Source organism: Marmota monax, unplaced genomic scaffold, assembly GCF_021218885.2.
Source record: "Marmota monax isolate L192 unplaced genomic scaffold, Marmota_monax_Labrador192_F-V1.1 WCK01_AAM20220418_F8-fsc00020, whole genome shotgun sequence".
NCBI lineage: Eukaryota > Metazoa > Chordata > Mammalia > Rodentia > Sciuridae > Marmota > Marmota monax.
The window spans coordinates 17,878,672-17,899,216 of NW_026692912.1; the positions used below are offsets into that span (position 1 = coordinate 17,878,672).

The 20,545-nt window shown below is 35.5% G+C and overlaps 1 protein-coding gene across 4 annotated transcripts in view; it reads right to left on the reverse strand.

The window, feature by feature from the left end:
* The window catches only part of Nr6a1 (nuclear receptor subfamily 6 group A member 1), a 211,325-nt gene that overhangs the window by 170,428 nt on the left and 20,352 nt on the right, over nucleotides 1-20,545 (reverse strand). The gene's annotated exons all lie outside the window — the stretch shown is intronic.

Consider the following 20,545-nt stretch of genomic DNA (forward strand, 5'->3'; position numbering starts at 1 on the left):
ACCTCAATAGTAGAGCACATGATCGAATTCAATCTCAGCACTTAAAAAAAAAAAAAGGGGGGAACTGGGGTTGCAGCTCAGTGGTAGAGTGCTTCCTAGCATGTGTGAGACACTGGGTTCAATCCTCAGTACCACATAAAAATAAATAAATAAAATAAAGGCATTGTGTCCATCTACAACCAAATTTTTTTTAAAAAAAAAGAATTTCAAATTATGTATTCAAGTTTGGGAAGGATAAACATTCGGACACAGCACCTGGCAATGAGGAAATAACTAACTCATCATTTACACATTCACTGAATACTCAATACCCTGCCAGAATTAAAACAAAGAATACACATTCTCCTAATCCATAACTGACCTAAAAACAGAGTGATATCACGGGAAGGCATGAAAGGACAATGGGAAAGACAGATACCACCCCCCACAGATTAACTCCAGCCACTTTTAGTTATATGACCTGAGGCAAGTCACTGCCTACTATGGGCCTCAGATTATAGACATTAAATAAAACATCTATGTCATAGTAATTTTTTTTTCTTTCATTTTTTTGTGGTGCTGGGGATTGAACCCTTGTGGATGTAAGATAAGCACCCTACCAACTGAGCTATCTCCCCAACCCTAAATAAAACATCTATATTAGAAATATCAACAAAGGACAAAGCTTAATGTTCCTTCTGAAGCATTCTGAACTCAAAGCAATAGACTGATCATAAAGAGAAGGTAACTCAAAAACAAAACAAAAAAAAAAAATACTAATAATGCTCATTATTGATAATAATGACATCTATTGCTTTAATCTGCCTAGCAATCATTCCCTCCTTCTGTTAATGAAACCCTAATTTTTCTTTGGAGACTTCCACTCCCACGTCCATATGATCCAAGGCAGATTGACCCTATCCTTCCTATAAACTGGGATTGACAACAGCAGCTATCTCATACGGGTATTAAAAGGATTAAATGAGATAGTGCATGTAAAAGACTTTGCACAGTACTTACAGAGCTCAACATAGGTGAGCTACTGCTAACTAATTCCTAGGGATCCATTCAATTTGATGCTGTGACTGTGGGGACAAAGTGTTCATCATAAAAGGGCAACTACTGAGCCATTCATGACATTGAATGGAACCCTAATAATGTCACCTTAAGTAACTGCTCTAATCCTTAAAACCTGTTTTTATATTTTCAGCTTTAAAACTATTTGATGTGATGATTCAAGATGTTTGCTACTCCCTGAGGAAAGGTCTCTCTATATTTACCCAAAATAAATTTCTTCAAGAGTCACAAAATGTTCTAATTATGGAACTCGGTAACTGATGTCCACATTTCCACCATCTCATCCTGAGACAATCAGCTAAGAATATCTCTGATTTTTATAAAAAACAACATAATTCTACCTACAAACCACACATTTCTAAATCAGTGCAATGGGCAGATTTGGTTACCATTCCCAAGCAGAATCTACCCAGACTTCAGCAACCAGATCTAGCTAGCAAAATTATTTGTTTGTTCCTAAAAGGATGCAAACCACTGCTAGACATAATCCCAAATGGACTTCTTCAGGTAGGTTCAACTCAAAGGCAAAAAGTATCAGTTATTCAGTAGAAAGCAGACACCTAATCCCAATAAGCATATAAAACATCCCCCCAATGCCATCTGCTTCACAGAATACACTACATTAAACATATTAGAAAATATTATCACAAATCCATGGTCTCTAGCTGGGACCCTAAATTGCTTTCCAACAAGAAACACAAATATATTCCTAAAATATCATGAATTCAGTGTACACACAAGATATCTGAAGTTACACTGTGATTTGCCACTGTGTGATTTTCCACTGTTTAATTAACCACCCTAAGTCTACCTCCTGAAATGGGGATTAAAAACAGCCATCATGTTTATCTGCTATGATTTGGTGAGTATATGTAAGTGATCAATGTATGCATTGAAGTTAAGGAACACTCTTTAATACAAGACAAGGTTCAATTGACAAGCTTCTCCTAATAGGCATCTGACAAAAAGACCAATGACTCCTTAGACTGTGACTGGCTACAGTGACAGATTAGAGTCACTGATTTTTTTTTTTTTTAAACTACAAAACTACTTTACTAGGAGAAACAGTTAAAACTTTTGAGTAACTTTTTCCAAATGTAAACAAATAAAGGCTATGGGTCATGCCCATCAACAAACAGGCCTGAAACAATAGCTAAACTATGCTTTATAATGTATCTTAAAAATTGAAGTCAGTGTTAACTCAAGGAATGTTTTATATGTATTCATTTATTAATTACCACAGTACTGGGCATTGAACCCAGGGATGCTCTACTTCTTGAGTTACATTCAGCCCTTTTCAAGTTTTATTTTGGAACAGGGAGTCCATCCTCCTATCTCAATCTCCCCAAATTGCTGGGATTACAAGCATGCACCATCACACCCAGAAGGAACGTTTTGATTTAATCTGACTGGAGGAAGATGGGAATAGGACAAATGAGCACTGGATCCTAGTTACTCAGTATATTTTGAAATTGAGCAGTCCACAAGTGAGAGTTAGGGTGAGACCCTTAAAAGATAAATTCTATAATTCTATTCAAACACACATTTTATATATACACACACACACACACTATAGTTGAGACAGGAGGATTGCAAATTCAATGCCAGCCTCAGCAACTTAGCAAAACCCTAAACAACTTAATGAGACTAGGTCTCAAGATAAAGGGCTGGTGATATAACTGTGTGTGTGTGTGTGTGTGTGTGTGTCCTTCATAATCTGCCTACCATTTCAACTTTATTTCTTGCTTTTCACCACATCCCAACCAACAGTGTACACTCTATCCATCATGAACTACACTGAGGCTCCCTGAATTCAATATGTTCTTCAGCATACATTCCTTTGCACATGCTATCTTTTCCAACTAAACCCACCTCTAATCACCACTCTAAGATCAGAACTCAGATCAGGTCTCCTCAATCTTGCCCCTGCTATACAGTTTGGGTTAGGCCTCATAGAAACAGTAAATTAGAACTTAGCTTTTCTAAAGGGAGGGAAAACTGGTTTCAAGATCATAGAAACATTAAAATAATCTCCAAGTTTGAAATTTAAATATTTTAATTAAATGCAAGATAGAATATTTCACCCAAACCACTGCAATTCAAGTTTTATATTGGTCTTTTTTAAAATATTTTTTTAGTTATACATGGACACAATATCTTTATTTTATTTATTTGTTTATTTTAATGTGGTGCTAAGAATCCAACCCAGTGCCTCACATGTACAAGGCAAGCACTCTGCCACTGAGCCACAACCCCAGCCCCTCAAGTTTTATATTGTTTTCAATGTGAGATATAAAAGTGACTAGGGAGCTGGGGTTGTGGTTGAGTGGTACAGTGCTTGTCTAGCATGTGTGAGGCATTTGGGTTCTATTATCAGCACTGCATATAACTAAATTAATAAAATAAAAGTCCATCAATGTCTAAAAAAAAAAAAAATTTTTAAAGTGAACCAGAAGCCAGGTACAGTGGCACTACCTGTATTCCCAGAGACTTGGCAGGCTAAGACAGGAGGATTATAAGTTCAATGCCAGCCTCAGCAATTTAGAAAGGTCCTAAGCAACTTAGTGAGAGTAGGTCTCAAGAAAAAAAAATTAAAAGGACTGGGGATGGGGCTGGAGTTGTGTCTCAGAGGTAGAGCACTGGCCTAGGACAGGTGAGTCCCTAGGTTCGATCCTCAGAACCACATAAAAACAAGTAAACAACAACAAATAAATAAAGGTTAAATTCTTAAAGAAAAAAAAAAAAGGACTGGGGATGTAACTCAGTGTGTAAAGCACACCTGGGCTCAATCCCCAGTACCCCAAAAAATAAACAAATAAATAAAGTAAAAATGAACCCAGGCTTCCAAGAATAAAATAGCCAATCATCAAAAAAAGATTTTGATTTACTCTGATTAGTTTTGTGCCCCTCTTCTATGCTCCCACAGGCTTCTGTGCTTTCTATACACATCATGATCAGGCCCATTAGAACCCAAATTCTCTAAAACCTAAGAATCTAGAAATTTATTTTTTTTGGCTCCCCTAAAAAAAAAAAAAAAAAAAAAGAAAGAAAACTTTACCCAGGATTTCTACTGATATACAATAGTCACATGTTGGTCCTTTCTGGACCAACCAGCTCTGATCAGTTTTATCAATTCTCACCTAATCTTAATTAGGTCTCCAGTGAAACTATGTTATCTTCTTTCAGCTGGATCTAGTCTCAGCTCCAACTACAGCTGTAGCCTCAGGACTGAGGAAGGTTACCATGTCCCAAGAAAGGTTCTTAGTAAATGCTTGAAGAACTGTTTCTCCAAAAGACAATGATGGTAAATAACTATGCAACCACAATGAGTTAAACAAATTGAAAGAGAAAGTGAGTTTCTCAGCTTTAAAGATCTAGAACAGTGCTGTCCAATAGAAATTTTTACCATAAAGGAAATGTTATATAGCTATACTGTCCAAGAAACTGAATTTTTAACTTTACCCTTAATTAATTTAAATAGCCACATAAGGCTAGAGGTTATACTATGGGACAATGAAAGTCTAAAAGTCACCCATCCTTCTAGATGTTATCAGGTCAAGTGTTTTGAATTCTGTTGCAGTTTGTAATATGGAAATGTATAAGGTAGAATTATTTGCTATCTGACTTATAATTATAGATGGCTGTATCAGTTATTATCAGAATAATATATCCATCAGCCTGCAAATGCAGTCACTCACTCCAAGAAATGTTAAGTATTTACCCATGCTGTAGCAAGCCTGGGGCCTAGAACATGAATAACTAACTACGAAAGAATAAACAGTCCAGTGGAGTACAGACTAAAATAATTGGAGAGCCCAATAATGTGAATGTTCATAATGTAACTACACTGTACATTTAGAAAGTTAAAATGGTAAGAAAGGGCTGGGGTTGTGGATCAGTGGTATAGCGCTCACCTAGCACATGCGAGGCCTGTTAAATCCTCAGCACCACAGATAAATAAATAAAATAAAGGTATTGTGTCCAACTACAACTAAAAAGAAAATTACATCAAAAAAATTAAAATGGGGGCTGGGGATGTGGCTCAAGCGGTAGCGCGCTCGCCTGGCATGCGTGCAGCCCAGGTTTGATCCTCAGCACCACATATAAACAAAGATGTTGTGTCCGCCGAAAACTAAAAAATAAATATTAAAAATTCTCTCTCTAAAAAAAAAATTAATATGGTAAATTTTATGCTATGTATATTTTACCACAATAAAATATATATATATATATATATAATAACGCCTAGTGAAAAAACATCAAACAATATTTCTGAAAAAAACTAACTGTATGGGGACATATGAACAAGTACAGAGTAAAAGACCATAATTTTTTTATAGCAGAATAGACTCAAACACTGAAACTATTACTTAATAATTGTATTGTTAAAGTGACCTCGCAGAGACAATTTTGTTTTCTGTAGACTATTATGAAGATTCAGTGATATGATGCACTTAAAGTCAGTGAAAGTGCTCAGTTGCTATGATCAATATTAGTGAGAGCGAAAAAGCAGTAATCATGGAGTCAGGAGTATGGGGAGGAAAACAAGCATTCACAAGACAAATAGGGATATTTCTGAGACATATATATTCTGAGGAAGCAGCATGTAAAAGGAATGGACAGCAGAAACAGAATGTTACCTGACAATCTGATTTGAGTAGAGGGCTACCAGGGCCTTAGCATAAAGACATTTTAACTACTATACATGAGTTTTTGGCTTTTATCCTATGGCAATAGTAACTAAAAATACAGATATAGCTAAGGAAGTAGAATAATACCAGCCCAACTCTATTTCAATACAGTGGCTCTAAAATTTCAACCAGGAAACTAAAGCACATAGAGTTTTTAAAAACAATACAAAAGCTTTCTTGTTGTTAGCCAAGAAACATGGTAAACCATCCACAACTCCTTAAATCTAGGAACTCTTCCCAATTTTTACAGTCCTCCTCCAACCCCTTCCACATTCTAGATGGCTTATGTACTATGCATGGCTTGGGTATATGCTAAGAAGAAATGTGGCTTCCCTTTTTTTTTTTTTTTTTTTTTTCCATTTCTGTAACATCAGCTAGTCAGACCACAGTCTGGGATACAGCTGAGTTAATGCCTTCAAGCTAGCTCCAGACCTAAGCAAATACAAGACCCCTTTTCTTTGGATTGGCTGAGCATTAAATTCACATCTGCCTCTTGCCTTTCTACTCATGGAATGAGGCACCACTTGGACCATTAGTTTTGTTTTTTACAGGCAACCTGACAAACCATACTTCAAGATCCAGAAAATGGATTTTTTTGAATGCAAAGACCTAGCACCAGGAGTCCACACAGCAAAAGCTGGCTGGAAGAGCTTCAAGTAATAGTTCCCCTTCTCCACCTTTACAAATGTCAAGGTCACATTTTAAAAACTGCAATAAAGGGCTTACATTATGGCTCAGTGGTAGAATGCCTGCCTAGCACATGTGAGGCACAGTGTTCTATCCTCAGCACCACATAAAAATACATAAAGGTATTGTGTTTATCTACAACTAAAAAAAAATTTTTAACTGCAATAAAAAATGTCCTTTTCCTAATGTCATTTTGTTTTTTTTTAATTTTTTTGAGGTTGTAGAAGGACAGAATGCCTTTATTTTATTTGTTAATTTTTATGTGGTGCTGAGGATCAAACCCAGTGCCTCATATGTACTAGGCAAGTGCTTTGCCACAGAGCAACAGCCCCAGCCCTAATGTCATTTTCTTAATATGAAATCTAAGGGAAAAAAAAAAAAAAAGCAGAGATGGAGGAGTGTGTCAAGGAGTCTTAATTATAAAATCTATTATGCCCACATATTTGCTCAGGATAAATGAAGTTTATAAAACTGCCTATATTTCTATGGAAACATTAATGACTTCTTTCTGATCAACCTATATCACCTTTTGTATCATTTTTCAGGCTTCTAGCTTTGTAATCATAACCTTGAAAGTAGATGAAGGCAGAATAGCCAGCTAAAGATTATGACATTTCAATTTTAAAACATTCCATTAAAAAAAAAAAAAATACCCAGATTCAAGGCTGCGGCTACAGAATCAGAAGGTTAAAAAAGAAAACAATTTTCAGTCTGATGAGTCAGAGGTCAGTAGTGTTTCCATGGGGAAAATAGTACAGGAATTTCTCAGAAAACTGCATGCATGTATACTGATGAGCCTTTGACTTTTTTTTTTTGGTGGTGCTGGGGATTGAACTCAGGGCTTTGTGCATATGAGGCAAGCACTCTACCAACTGAGCTACAACCCCAGCCCATCTTTGACACTTTTCATTTACAATTTCTGGTTCTCTGGAGGAACAAAAGGGGTTGGTGATAATTTCATATTCCACTTGAAAGTTAAAGAAATTTCAAAATGTATACATACAAAAATGTATAAAACAATCTGTCAGCTGCTATTTATTGAATCTTTACTACATGCCAATGGTCAACCTGAAGCTTTATGTGAATTCTTACTGAAAAAAGAGATACTATCATTTCCATCTTATAGGTTTAAAGAGATTACTTTATAAGGAAAAAAAAAGACACAGCAATCAAAATCAACTTGAAGACATCTTAACTAATAAAACCCTACCTTTGCATAGTACATGCTTTGCAACAACCAGAAGAGGGGAATTCGGCGTAATTTTGAAGACCAAATCCTCACACTCGTGACAGCAAAGCCTCTTCTTGAATAATCCAAGATGTCCATGTCAGAAGCAACCATTAACTGCTGCCTTTTTTTTTTTTTCCTTCAATATTGGGTATTGAACCCAGGGCCTTAGGCATGCTAGGCAAAGCAAGTGTTCTACCACTGAGGTACACCCTATCCCTGCTAACAGCACCTTTTGGAAAACTCGAATGTTCCCAGCAGGATTGGGGAAGAGTGAAGTTTGGTTTTTGGGGTTTTTTTTTTTTTTGGTTTTTGGTTTCTTGGGGGCTGTCATTTCAAAAACTGGGGGGAGGGGAAGTTCCTCACATGCCAAGGAGTTTGTTTGAACATGGTCAGAAAACTTATGAAGTCATTTCAGAAAGTGCCCTATACTGTCCTCAACAGATGGTGTGATGAAACAGTAGAAGCCAGCCAACTTTTGGGGGGAAATTCATTAGAAAGGAGTAGATATGACCCACAAGTGGCAGAATTTTATTTTATTTTTATTTCCTTTTAAAACCTCTATATGAAAATTGATGCATGAAAAGCCTTTAAAATGTCCGTTTAAATCCACCCTAGAAATCTAAGACAGAAATAAAGAAAAGAGTACACAATTGGAAGCACCTAAAAATTCAACCCCAAGGGAATAAATTAGGAATAACTATTCAATGAGGAATAACTATTCAATTAAGAGTCTATAATGGGCCAGTATCATATAATGCCATATTTTAAAGTGTAACATTAAATTGTATTCCTCAAAGTGAGTTCAGCTATACATTTTGGTATCATTTCCCAATGATTATCTCTAAGCATGAATGTTACAGCTGATTTCTTCCATCAAATTTTTCTGACTAAAAGTATAACGCTTTCGCCGGGCATGGTGGAGCATGCCTATAATCCCAGCAACTCAGGAGGCTGAGACAGAAGATCACGAGTCAGAGGCCAACTTTAGCAACTTAGTGAGAGCCTCAGCACTTAGCAGGACCCTGTCTTGAAATTAAAAAAAAAAAAAAAAGGACTGAGGATATGTAGCTCAGTGGTAAAGCATCCCTGGGTTCAATCACCAAGAAAAAAACAAAAAACGTTTATTATTTTTATATGTAGAAATGTACACTTTTTAAATCCTCAAAACAAGATGATTTGAGTAAACTCTAAAACACACACATCAACAGAATAAAAAGAAAATGCAAGACATTCTCCATTGAATTTTATGTTACCATCGTTTTAGAAATAGGATTCTTTCAGAATACTAGGTTGGTCATTAATATCTAAAGCTCAATATCATCTACCAACTTCAGAAATCCACTGTGTGGCAACAAAAAGATACAACTTCTTTTACCTTGCGCTCCAGAAACCTTCAAATCTGAAGTAAAACTAGTTAATTATATCTGTGAAATAATTTGAAAAGAAATTTTAAGACTATTCAAATTTGATGAGTTAAGACAGAAGACACTCCACAAATACAAAGGGTATTACACAAACAGGATTAAGGAGAAGAACTGTTTTTCTTAGATACTCAAACTTTCCATATTCTAAAATTAAATTCCATTAATATGTATCTAGTGTTTTCAATGGACAGGGCACTATACTAGATTACAAAAGGGAAACAATGCTGAATAAATCTGGTTATCCCTAGACTGTGATCACTTGCTAGAGAAAACAGAAAAGTTATTGGATACAAGGACAAACAGTCCTTCTTATTTCTTTCTAGGGAAAACCAGAAAAGACTTAATGGCAAAAGTAGCACTTGAATCAAACTAATAAGCATGAAAATAAGAATGCAAATAAAGACAAAAGGGCTGGGACTGTGGCTCAGCCTCCCAGCCGTAGAGCTTTTGTCTGGCACTGTGTGAGGCACTGGGTTCGATTCTCAGCACCGCATACAAATAAATACAGGTCTATCAACAACATAAATAAATAAATAAAGACTATCAATAAAACTCAGCAAGCCATATATACCTTCTGGATGTCCTTACCCGCACCAGCAAATATTTTCCCCAGAGGCAATCATAAAAAAGATGAGAATTATGTAGGTCCTATCTGGCACATTGTTTCCTAAATGAAATCAAGCAAATCAAGGCCTATTCTGGTACAGACACACTACTGTCTCATCATGGGTTGGATGGTCCCATTGACACACATGGTTTCATTTGCATTTCCCAACTGTTGACCTCACACACAAAAACTTCCAGATGAGACTCTTCTGAATCACAGACCCATCTGTCAAACTGCCTACTGTCAAATTCAAGATGTCAAACTGTTACTTTCTCTCTGAAACCTGCTTCTTGCATCCCCAGTCAGGTTTCTAGGTACCACTAATTCTCAGTCCCCAATAAAGATTCCCAGGGATCACTCCTAGGCACCTATTTAACCTTCCCCAAATTCCCATCTCAGTCATCCTCTCTTTAATCTCTACAGACCTAACTGAAATCTTCTAATCACCCTAGAATTCTAAACTATTAAAACTGTCCTCTCAGAATTTAAACTTCCTGATCCACTCAAAAATCCTATTAATTCCTCTTTTTCAACTCATTAGCATGGCACATGGCTTAAATTACAGAAATAAATAAATTCAACATTTTGGGGAAAAAACATATCACTCACATAAACTGCATAAACAAGCAGGGGTATCCATCCTCATATCAGATAAAGTGGACTTCAAGCCAAAGTTAGTCAGAAGGGTTAAAGAAGAATATTTCACACTGCTTAAGGGAATCATACATCAAATAAGACATATCAATCATAAACATATATGCCCCAAACAATGAAACATCTATGTAGAATCAAAAAGAACATAACACAATAATACTAAGTGATTTTAACACATCTCTCTCACCACTGGATAGATCCTCCAAACAAAAACTAAACAAAGAAACTACAGAACTAAATAATACAATCAATAATTTAGATTTAACAGATTATATAGAATATTTCATCCATCATCTAGTGAATATACTTTCTTCTTGGCAGTACATGGATCCTTCTCTAAAATGACCACAAAGCAACTCTTAGCAAACACAAAAAACAGAAATACTACCCTGCATTCTATCAGATCACAACAGAATAAAACTATAAATCAATGATAAAATAAAAAATAGAAGCTACTCCAACACCTGGAGAACAAATAACACGCTACTGAATGACAAATGGATAGCAGAAGAAATCAAGGAGGAAATAAAAAATACTTAGAGGTAAATGAGAACACTGATAACAACATATCAAAATCTCTGGGACACTATAAAGGCAGAGCTAAGAGGAAAGTTCATTGCATTGAACTCATTCATTAAAAAGAATAAAAAGTCAACAAATAAATGACTTAGTATTATATCTCAGAGCCCTAGAAAAAGAACAAATCAACATCAAAAGCAGATCATCCCTTTGCTGGTTATCACTTTTTTTTCACTTCATCCTCATGAAACATTTTGTTGAAAATGTTCTGTTGGGCTGGGATTGTGGCTCAGTGGTAGAGCGCTCACCTAGCAGGGCGGGACCTGGGTTCGATCCTCAGCACCATATAAAAATAAAGGCATTGTGTTGTGTCCATCTACACCTAAAAAACAAATAAAATTAATTTAAAAAAAAAAGAAAAGAAAATAGCTCTGTTGTGTAGGCTTTCTAGCTGTGAATTTTTAAATTTTTGTTTATCATGGAATGTTTTAATTTCATCTTCAAATCTGAAACTTAATTTTGCTGGATATAAAACTCTTGGGTGGCATCCGTTTTCTTTCAGAGCTTGAAATATATTATTCCGGGACCTCCTAGCTTTGAGGGTCTGGGTTAAGAATTCAGTTGAGATCTAAATTGGTTTCCCCCATATGTAATTTGATTTTTTTCCTCTCACATGCTTTAAGATTTTATCTTTATTCTGTGTGTTATAATGTGTCTTGTTGTGGGTCTGCTGTAATTTTGTACATTTAAGGTCCTGTAAGCCTCTTGTATTTATCTATTCCATTCTTTAGGTTTGGGAAATTTTCTGCTATTAATCATTGAAAAGATTGTGCATTCCTTTGCTTTGTATCTCTACTCCTTCATCTATTCCAATAATTCTTAAATTTGGTCTTTTGTTATCCCATAATTCTTGGATGTTCTGTTCAAAAAATACCACCAGAAAACTTCTAGGACTAATAAATGAATCCAGCAAAGTAGAAGGATATAAAATCAACACATATAAATCAAATGCATTCCTATACATCAGTGATGAATCCACTGAAAGAGAAATTAGAAAGACTACTCCATTCACAATAGCCTCAAAAAAAATAAATAAATGAAATAAAATACCTGGGAATAAATCCAACAAAAGAGGTAAAAGACCTCTACAATAAAAACTACAGAGGGGCTGGGGATGTGGCTCAAGCAGTAGCACACTTGCCTGGCATGCGTGCGGCCCGGGTTCGATCCTCCGCACCACATATAAACAAAGATGTTGTGTCTGCCGAAAACTAAACAATAAATATTAAAAAAAAAAAAAAACTACAGAATAAAGAAAGAAATTGAAGAAAACCTCAGAAGATGGAAAGATCTCTATGCTTCAGGATAGGCGGAATTAATGTTGTCAAAATAGCCATACTATAAAAAGTGCTATACAGATTTAATGCAATTCCTATTAAAATCCCAATGATATTCTTCATAGAAATAGAAAAAGCAATCATGAAATTTATTTGGAAAAACAAGAGACCCAGAATAGCTAAAGCAATCCCTAGCAAGAAAAAGTGAAGCAGGAGGCATCACAATACCAGAACTTAAACTATACTACAGAGCTATAGTAACAAAAACAGCATGGTATTGGCATCAAAATAGACTTGTCAACCAATGGTACAGAATAGGGGACACAGAGACAAACCCACATAAACACTGTTATCTCATACTAGACAAGGATGCCAAAAACATTCACTGGAAAAAAGACAGCCTATTCAACAAATGGTGCTGGCAAAAGTGGAAATTCATATGTAGCAAAATGAAATTAAACCTCTATCTCTCACCCTGCACAAAAATCTACTCAAAATGAATCAAAGACTTAGGCAGTAGAACAGAGACCCTGCACCTCATAGAAGAAAAAATAGGCCCTAAACTTCACCACATCAGCCTAGGCTCTGACTTCCTTAATAAGACTCCTAAAGCACAAGAAGTAAAATCAATAATCAATAAATGGGATGGATTCAAATTAAAATGCTTCTTCTAAGCAAAGGAAACAATAATGTGAGGAGAGAGCCTACAGATTGGGAGAAAATCTTTACCACATGCACCTCCAATAAAGCATTAATCTCTATGATATATAAAGAACTCAAAAAACTTAACACCAAAATAATAATAATAATAATAATAATAATAATAATCCAATCAATAAATGGGCTAAGGAACTGAACAGAGACTTCTTCACAGAAGAAATACAAATGATCAACAAATATATGAAAAAGTGTTCAACACCTCAAGCAATTACAGAAATGCAAATCAAAACTACTCTAAGATTTCATCTCACTCTTGTCAGAATGGCAATCAAGAATACAGCCAATAATAAATGTTGGCAAGAATGTGGTGGAAAAGGTACACTCATACACTGCTGGTGAGACTGCAAATTGGTGCAACCACTATGGAAAACAGTATGGAGATTCCTCAGAAAACTTTGAATGGAAACACCATTTGACCCAGTCACCCCACTCCTTGATTTATTGATTTGGTTTATACACAAAGGACTTAAAATCAGCACATTATAGAGATGCAGCCACATCAATGATGACAGCAACTCAATTCACAATAGCTAAACTATGGAAATAACTTAGATGAACTTCAACAGATGAACGAATAAAGAAAATGTAGTACATATACACAACAGAATATTACTCAGCCTTAAAGAAGAATGAGAGCTGCAGAATATTATGCTAAGCCAAAAAAGCCAATTCCAAAAAACCAAAGGCCAAATGTTTTCTCTGATAAGTAGATGCTAATCCATAACGGGGGAGTGAAAAAACTTTGGACTGTGCAGAGAGGAGCAACGGAGGGGAGTAGTTATGAGGATGGGAAGGACAGTGAAATGAGACAGACATTATTACCCTATATACATGTATGATTACACTACCCAGTGTGACACTGCACCACGTTCAGCCAGAGAAAGGAGAAATTGTGCTCCATTTGTGTACAATGTGTCAAAATGCATTCTATGGGCTGGGGCTGCAGCTCAGACAGAGCACTTGCCTAGGCACTAGTTTTGATCCTCAGCACCACATTAAAATAAATGTAAAATAAAGGCATTCTGTCCATTTACAAGTACAAAAAATAATAATTAAAAAAATGCATTCTACTGTCAGGCATTCTACATGTCATGTTCTAAGTAGAACAAATTTTTAAAATAAAATAATAAATCCAACCTTTGAAAAGCTACTTTTTACCACCTTATTTTCCTGGACACACACACAAATTCTTAATTTCAAACTATCTTTACACAGATATAAAAATGTACAAATTTTGATGTTGAAAGCAATTTCCTAATATGAAAACATCAATAAGGGCTGAGGTTGTGGCTCAGCGGTAGAGCACTCGCCTAGCAAGTGCAGGGCCCCTGGTTTGATCCTCAGCACCATATAAAAATAAATAAATAAAGCTATTGTGTCCAACTACAACTAAAAAATAAATATTTATTTTAAAAAACAATCAATAAAGTGATAAGACTAGAGAGGCAAGACACCTGAACACTGACTTTGCTCTACTAACAAGTCATTTGTGTAAAACCAGGGAATCTATCCCTTCTATGCCTCTAATTTTTTTTTTTTTTTTTGGCATAACAGATCTTTTAATAATAAAATTATACAAAGATCTTACAATGCTAACACTTGAGTAACATGAGTTCAGGGATACTACAAATCATTTCTAATCTCATCTATCCCTCACTAGCCCACATTTTACAGAAGGAAGAAATTATGAATAAGAATTAACGTTTGTAGCATTTCTGTGAATTAAATACTAACTATGGTATCAAAGGCTTCCACATTTTTCTGATTTAAAAAAGGAAAAAGTAGGATTTACTCCATAAGGATTGAATAATAAATAAAAATCACTTGCGAGAGTACTTGGCACATAGTAAATGTTCAATACAAGTCACCCATTATTATCATTGTGTCATTCTAATCTTCACCCTCCAAAGTACAAATATAAATACTTAAAACTTTTTTTTTTTTTTAAATATTTATTTTCTAGTTTTCGACGGACACAATATCTTTGTTTGTATGTGGTGCTGAGGATCGAACCCGGGCCGCACGCATGCCAGGCGAGCGCGCTACCGCTTGAGCCACATCCCCAGCCCTTAAAACTTTTTTATTTAAAAAAATTTTTTAGTTGTAGATGGACACAATACCTTTATTTATTTTTATATGGTGCTGAGGATCAAACCCAGTGCCTCACACATGCTAGGCAAGCACTCTACCACTGAGCCACAATCACAGCCCTATTTTGTATTTTATTTAGAGACAGGGTCTCACTGAGTTGCTTAACACCTCACTTTTGCTGAGGCTGGCTTTGAACTTGCAATCCTCCTGTCTCAGCCTCCCAAGCCACTGGGATTACGGGCTGGGGATGTGGCTCAAGTGGTAGCACGCTCGCCTAGCATGCGTAAGGCACTGGGTTCAATTCTCAGCACCACGTAAAAATAAAATATTGTGTCCACCTAAAAATAAAAAAAAATTAAAACATTTTGCAGCAGCTGTAAGAAAATATTACATTCTATGCACACAGAAGGAAAGGGAACTTTTATTAAGTCTATTAAGTTTTCCTTTAGTGCTGTTTTTGAGATGCTGACTTCTTGACAAGCCGGGAAAACTGACTTCATGTCTCAGATCTCCCAATCAACAAAATACATAATTAGGGTATATTTAAGTGATACAGATTCTAATCTTACCCTACCTTACTAAAATCACAACCCTACTCGTATAATACATGCTTCCTTATAGTGTTCAACACCTGTTATAAATGCATCAGGTTCAGAGAGGAAGTTCCTCTTCTAGAATCATCATGCATTAGCAAAAACAATGTTAGAATTGCATTCTTATTTCCCTACATCTCAACACTAAGTGAAATACTGAGAACTGGGCTTCCAGAGTAAGAGATCATTAGCTGGTATACAGATGTTCTGATCTAACTCTAATAATCCTCCCTTTGAATATGCCTCACATTTCTGAGAAGCTGAAGTGATCGTAATTTTTAAAAAGCAAATACTGTCAAAATGAAAAGGGCATACTTGTAAAGTCAATTAAGGCAAACCAAAATACAAACTGGCACAGGAATTAAAACTGTAGAAATACATTGGTTATTTATAGTCCCTACCATGTTATGGCTCTTGTGTTTACATTATTCATTCTTCATCTTTTTCTCAATAATATTTAGCCTTATGCTATTGTGTTTTATTTCCTAAAAGGCATCAAGGATCAGAAGTCTTCCATTCTAGAGATATGCTTCTCTGTCACATGCCCACATCCAACATTTAAGCAAGATATTCTTTACTTGCCTCTTCACTGGCAAGAATTTGTTTCAAAACTTACAATAGCATCTTTCTCCAATAGCACACAGTGGGTTTGGACTTACTACATATAATTATGTTAGAAAAATCATGGCAAGGCAAGTAGTATACCAGCAGCTCAGTAGGCTGAAGCAGGAAGATCACAAGTTGAAAGTCAGCCTCAGCAACTTAGTAAGCTGCTGAGCAACTCAGTGAGACCCTGTCAAAAATAAAAAACAAAAAAGGCCTGGGGATGTGGCTCAGTCGTTAAGTGTCCTTAAGTTCTATCCCTGGTACCAAAAAAAAATCATGATCAGGTAAGAAAAAAATTAAGCCAGGCATGCCTGTAATACCAACAACTTGGTTGGCTGAGACAGGAGAATCACAAATCTGAAACCAGCTTGAGCAAGTTAGTGAGGTCCTAAGCAATTTACAAAATAAAGAATTTTTAAAAGAGGAGGGGCAGTCTAGGGATGTAACTTAGTGTAGTAAAGCACCTCTGGGTTCAATCTCTAGTACCAAAAAAGGGCGGGACAGGATGGGCTAAGATTTTTTAAACAATTTTCAAAGAACATGCTATATCTATCCCTAAGGTTAAAAATGGAGGAGACATTCCTCTCTGGTTTTAATTCTTGTATCTGACATTAAAGCAATGTCTCCTAAATACCTACCAGATTTCTCAGAGTGCAAACAGCTTCAGCTTTTGGTAAAAGAGGATCCAAAATGCAAACCTTGAATTCAAACACCTGGATTTGTGTCCCATTTTTACCATTTACTGGGTCAAATCACTTTACTGTTCTCAGTTCTCACATCAGCAACATATAATATTATTCCTTATAAGATTTCTGCAGTGAGGGGAAGGGGGGATAGGAAGGGAAGCAGAATAGAATAGACATTTTGATTGCTGTATGTATATAGGTGACTCTGACCAGTGTGATTCTGCAATCTGTACAATCAGAAAAATGAGAAATTATACCCTAATTGATTGAAATGTATGAATTGCCAAGACCACTGTAATGTCATGTGTAGCTAATAAAAAAAAAATAAAATTAAAAAACCAAAACAACAACAACAACAACAAAAGGAGGGTACCCAAGCCTATTCTTTCTTCCTAATAAAAAGACCTGGAAGTGTGAGGCTGTATCAGCCCTATCAATCCTGGCTCCCAAAAAGTGTAGAAATCTGGATTTGCCAAGTAGCTACATGCATCTTCAGCTTAGCTCAGTTTCAACTGATTGATTTCAAAAAGTTTTGCTTGCTTGCTTTTCTTTTCTTTTGCTTTTCTTTTTCTTTCTTTTCTTTTCTTTTGGTACTGGATACTGAAGTCAGGGGCACTCAACCACTAAGCCACATCCTCAGCCCTTTTTTGTGTTTTATTTAGAGACAGAATCTCACTGAGTTGCTTAGTGCCTCACTTTTGCTGAGACTGGCTTTGAACTCACTATTCTACTGCTTCAGCCTCTCGAGCTGCTGGGATTACAGGTGCCACCACACCCAGTTCATTTTAAAGACCAGGGAGCAGAGTATATGTATGCCCAAGCTATTCATGGTTGGGGATAATGGCCTAAACTATCATTTAATGTCTTTTAAAAATAAAAACCTATTCCCAACACTGATTTAATGGAATATGTGCACACCAATATGGAAAAAAAAAAAGTAGAACAGATTTTCTCTCATTTTGCTTAAAGTCAAGAGCCACCTTTCAGCTACTATAATCAGATTTGTTGATCTCGAGATACAGATAAGGAAAATGTAAACCTAATGTCAGATTTAAAAAAAAAAAATGTATAGGAAAGTAGGGAAAACAACATCTGATTGTCCTGTGATATGCTCCCCTGATGTGGAGAGGAAGCTGATGCTAGGGAAAATGCTAATAGTGGTGATGGAAGAAAAAGGAGGAGAGAAATATTTTTAAGTGCTTACTATGTGCCAGGAACTGCACTTCTCATACTCTCTTAACAACCTCAGAGTGAAGTTAATCCCTGTTTAACTGACGGCGAATTGATATTGACAGAGGTTAAATAACCTGACTTGAGACCCAGAAAAATCTGCGGAGTGAGAATTCAAATCCAAGCATATCCAACTTTCCCCTGCACCAATACCACCTCCACTGAGCCACAAGAGTACCAGCCACTGTTTATGATATTTAACTGGAGTGGTACAAATAAACAAAAAACAATCATTCAACTGAAAAAAAAAAAGATTTCTGCATATAATTAACCCACAACGAGCACACAATAAATTTCAGCTTAAGAAAAAACAAAAGGTAAATCATTAACTACAAAATCTTCAGAGAATGACACTAGTCATACCCCAGCACTAATTAGGCTAAACGTGGACATTAATGGAAATTTTTTAAAAATCACAGTTCAGTCAAGAAAAAAACTTTCTTCTTAATAAGAACACATATAATTTTTTTGAGAGAGAGAGAGAGAATTTTTTTTAATATTTATTTTTTAGTTTTCGAGAGACACAACATCTTTATTTTATTTTTTTATGTGGTGCTGAGGATCGAACCCAGCGTTGCGCACATGCCAGGCGAGCGTACTACCGCTTGAGCCACATCCCCAGCCCTGAACACATATAATTTAATGTGTGCTCTAAAGACAGAAATTATGGTTTTTGTGTGATTTATAATTTAAATGGTAAAACTTTTTCTAGATTGTGTAGATATGAGCTTAAGAATAAAATTTCAAACTTCGAGTTTGAAATCTTGCTTACTTCATACCAAGGCATGCTGACAAATTTTCCCCAAGTGAGGAGGCCTTGCACATGCTAATGCTAGGCAAGCACTCCACCTCTGAGCTACATCCCCAACCCATACTGACAAATCTTACCCTGAGCTAAATTCTGGATTGAAAGTGTCTCAGAGCGGTGAATTATACATTTAGGATATACCAAGTATCAGAAAATTTTTAATAAAATATTAATTAAACCAAGTGTGGTCCTCTATACACTAAATCAATTTAGTCCCTAAGGCTAGAAACCTATTAGAAACAGGTTTCATAAGATGATTTATCAAGAATTTATAGTAAATATTCAAAGATATGCCTAGCGTACATATAGTCCAATAAGTGAGACATAGGAAAATGTGACTTCTAAGAAAATCCCTCCATAATTTCTTTCCAAATGCAAAGATTTCTTTAAAATAATTCAGACTGTAATCTTTTTTGTGTGTAACCAGTGGAACATAGTATTTAAATACAGGATATAAAAGTTCCTCTTTTTGTATTTGAAGTAACCAACACAATACAAAATTAAATAAGAAAAAATGTCGGGGCTGGGGATGTGGCTCAAGCGGTAGCACGCTCGCCTGGCATGCATGCGGCCCGGGTTGGATCCTCAGCACCACATACAAAGAAAGATGTTGTGTCCGCTGAAAACTAAAAAATAAATTAAAATAAAATAAAATAAAGAAATTGTCAACTTAAAAAAAAAAAGAAAAAATGTCAACAGATTGTTTTTTCTTATCATAAAGTTTAAAAGATTTAAAAAATATTTAATTTGATTTAAAATCAAATTAAAATAATCACCTTTTTCAAAAGAAGGGCATCTTTAGAATTCAAATTAAATTATAATCTAAACTCCAATTATGATAGTTATATCTGGTATCTATTGTCTCCAACAGAACATAACCCACTAAAATGATAATTATTATAAATATGAATTATAAAACTACAAAAGACAATAAAATCAGAGAAACTACTTCAATTGCATTTGAGATAACAACTGTTTCAAAAATTGCTAGCATTTTCTTTTTTCAAATGCACATCCCAACACTATCTAATTCGAAGTCAAAGTAAGGTTTATGACTTTTTATAGTTAGTTCAACAATCACTTTATGTAGGGGTATAAGTGCCTATAAAATTATTTTATAGCCAACTCAGAGAACTACATTCAAGAAATGCAATGTTTTCAAAAAGACCTGAGTTCCTTCAGATGAAACACTCTCTCACAATAGTTAAGTAAAAATAACAAAACATCAGAAATATGCATCTAAAAATCTCCTCCATTCTGGAGTCAACTGAATTCTTCCAGATGAGGAAGAAAAGAAGAAAAGCAAGAAGAGTGACAGAAGTTGACTGAGGTTAAATAAGGAAAAGAAAGGAAGGAAGAAGAGGGTGTGCTTAAGTAGTAAGGTGTGTAGAACTACTGGTTCAAACTTAAAACAAATGTCCTCCCCTCTAAGCCTCAGTTTATTCATCTAATGAGCACACCATCACTTGTGTTAGTGTTTCACAAAGCAAGATGACCACTTCACAATTTTAAGTGGTTCAAAGAGAAAAAAACTTTATTTTTTTATTATTTATTTTTTTTTATTTTATTTTTGTATTTTTTATTACTTTATTCCAAAGCTATTAC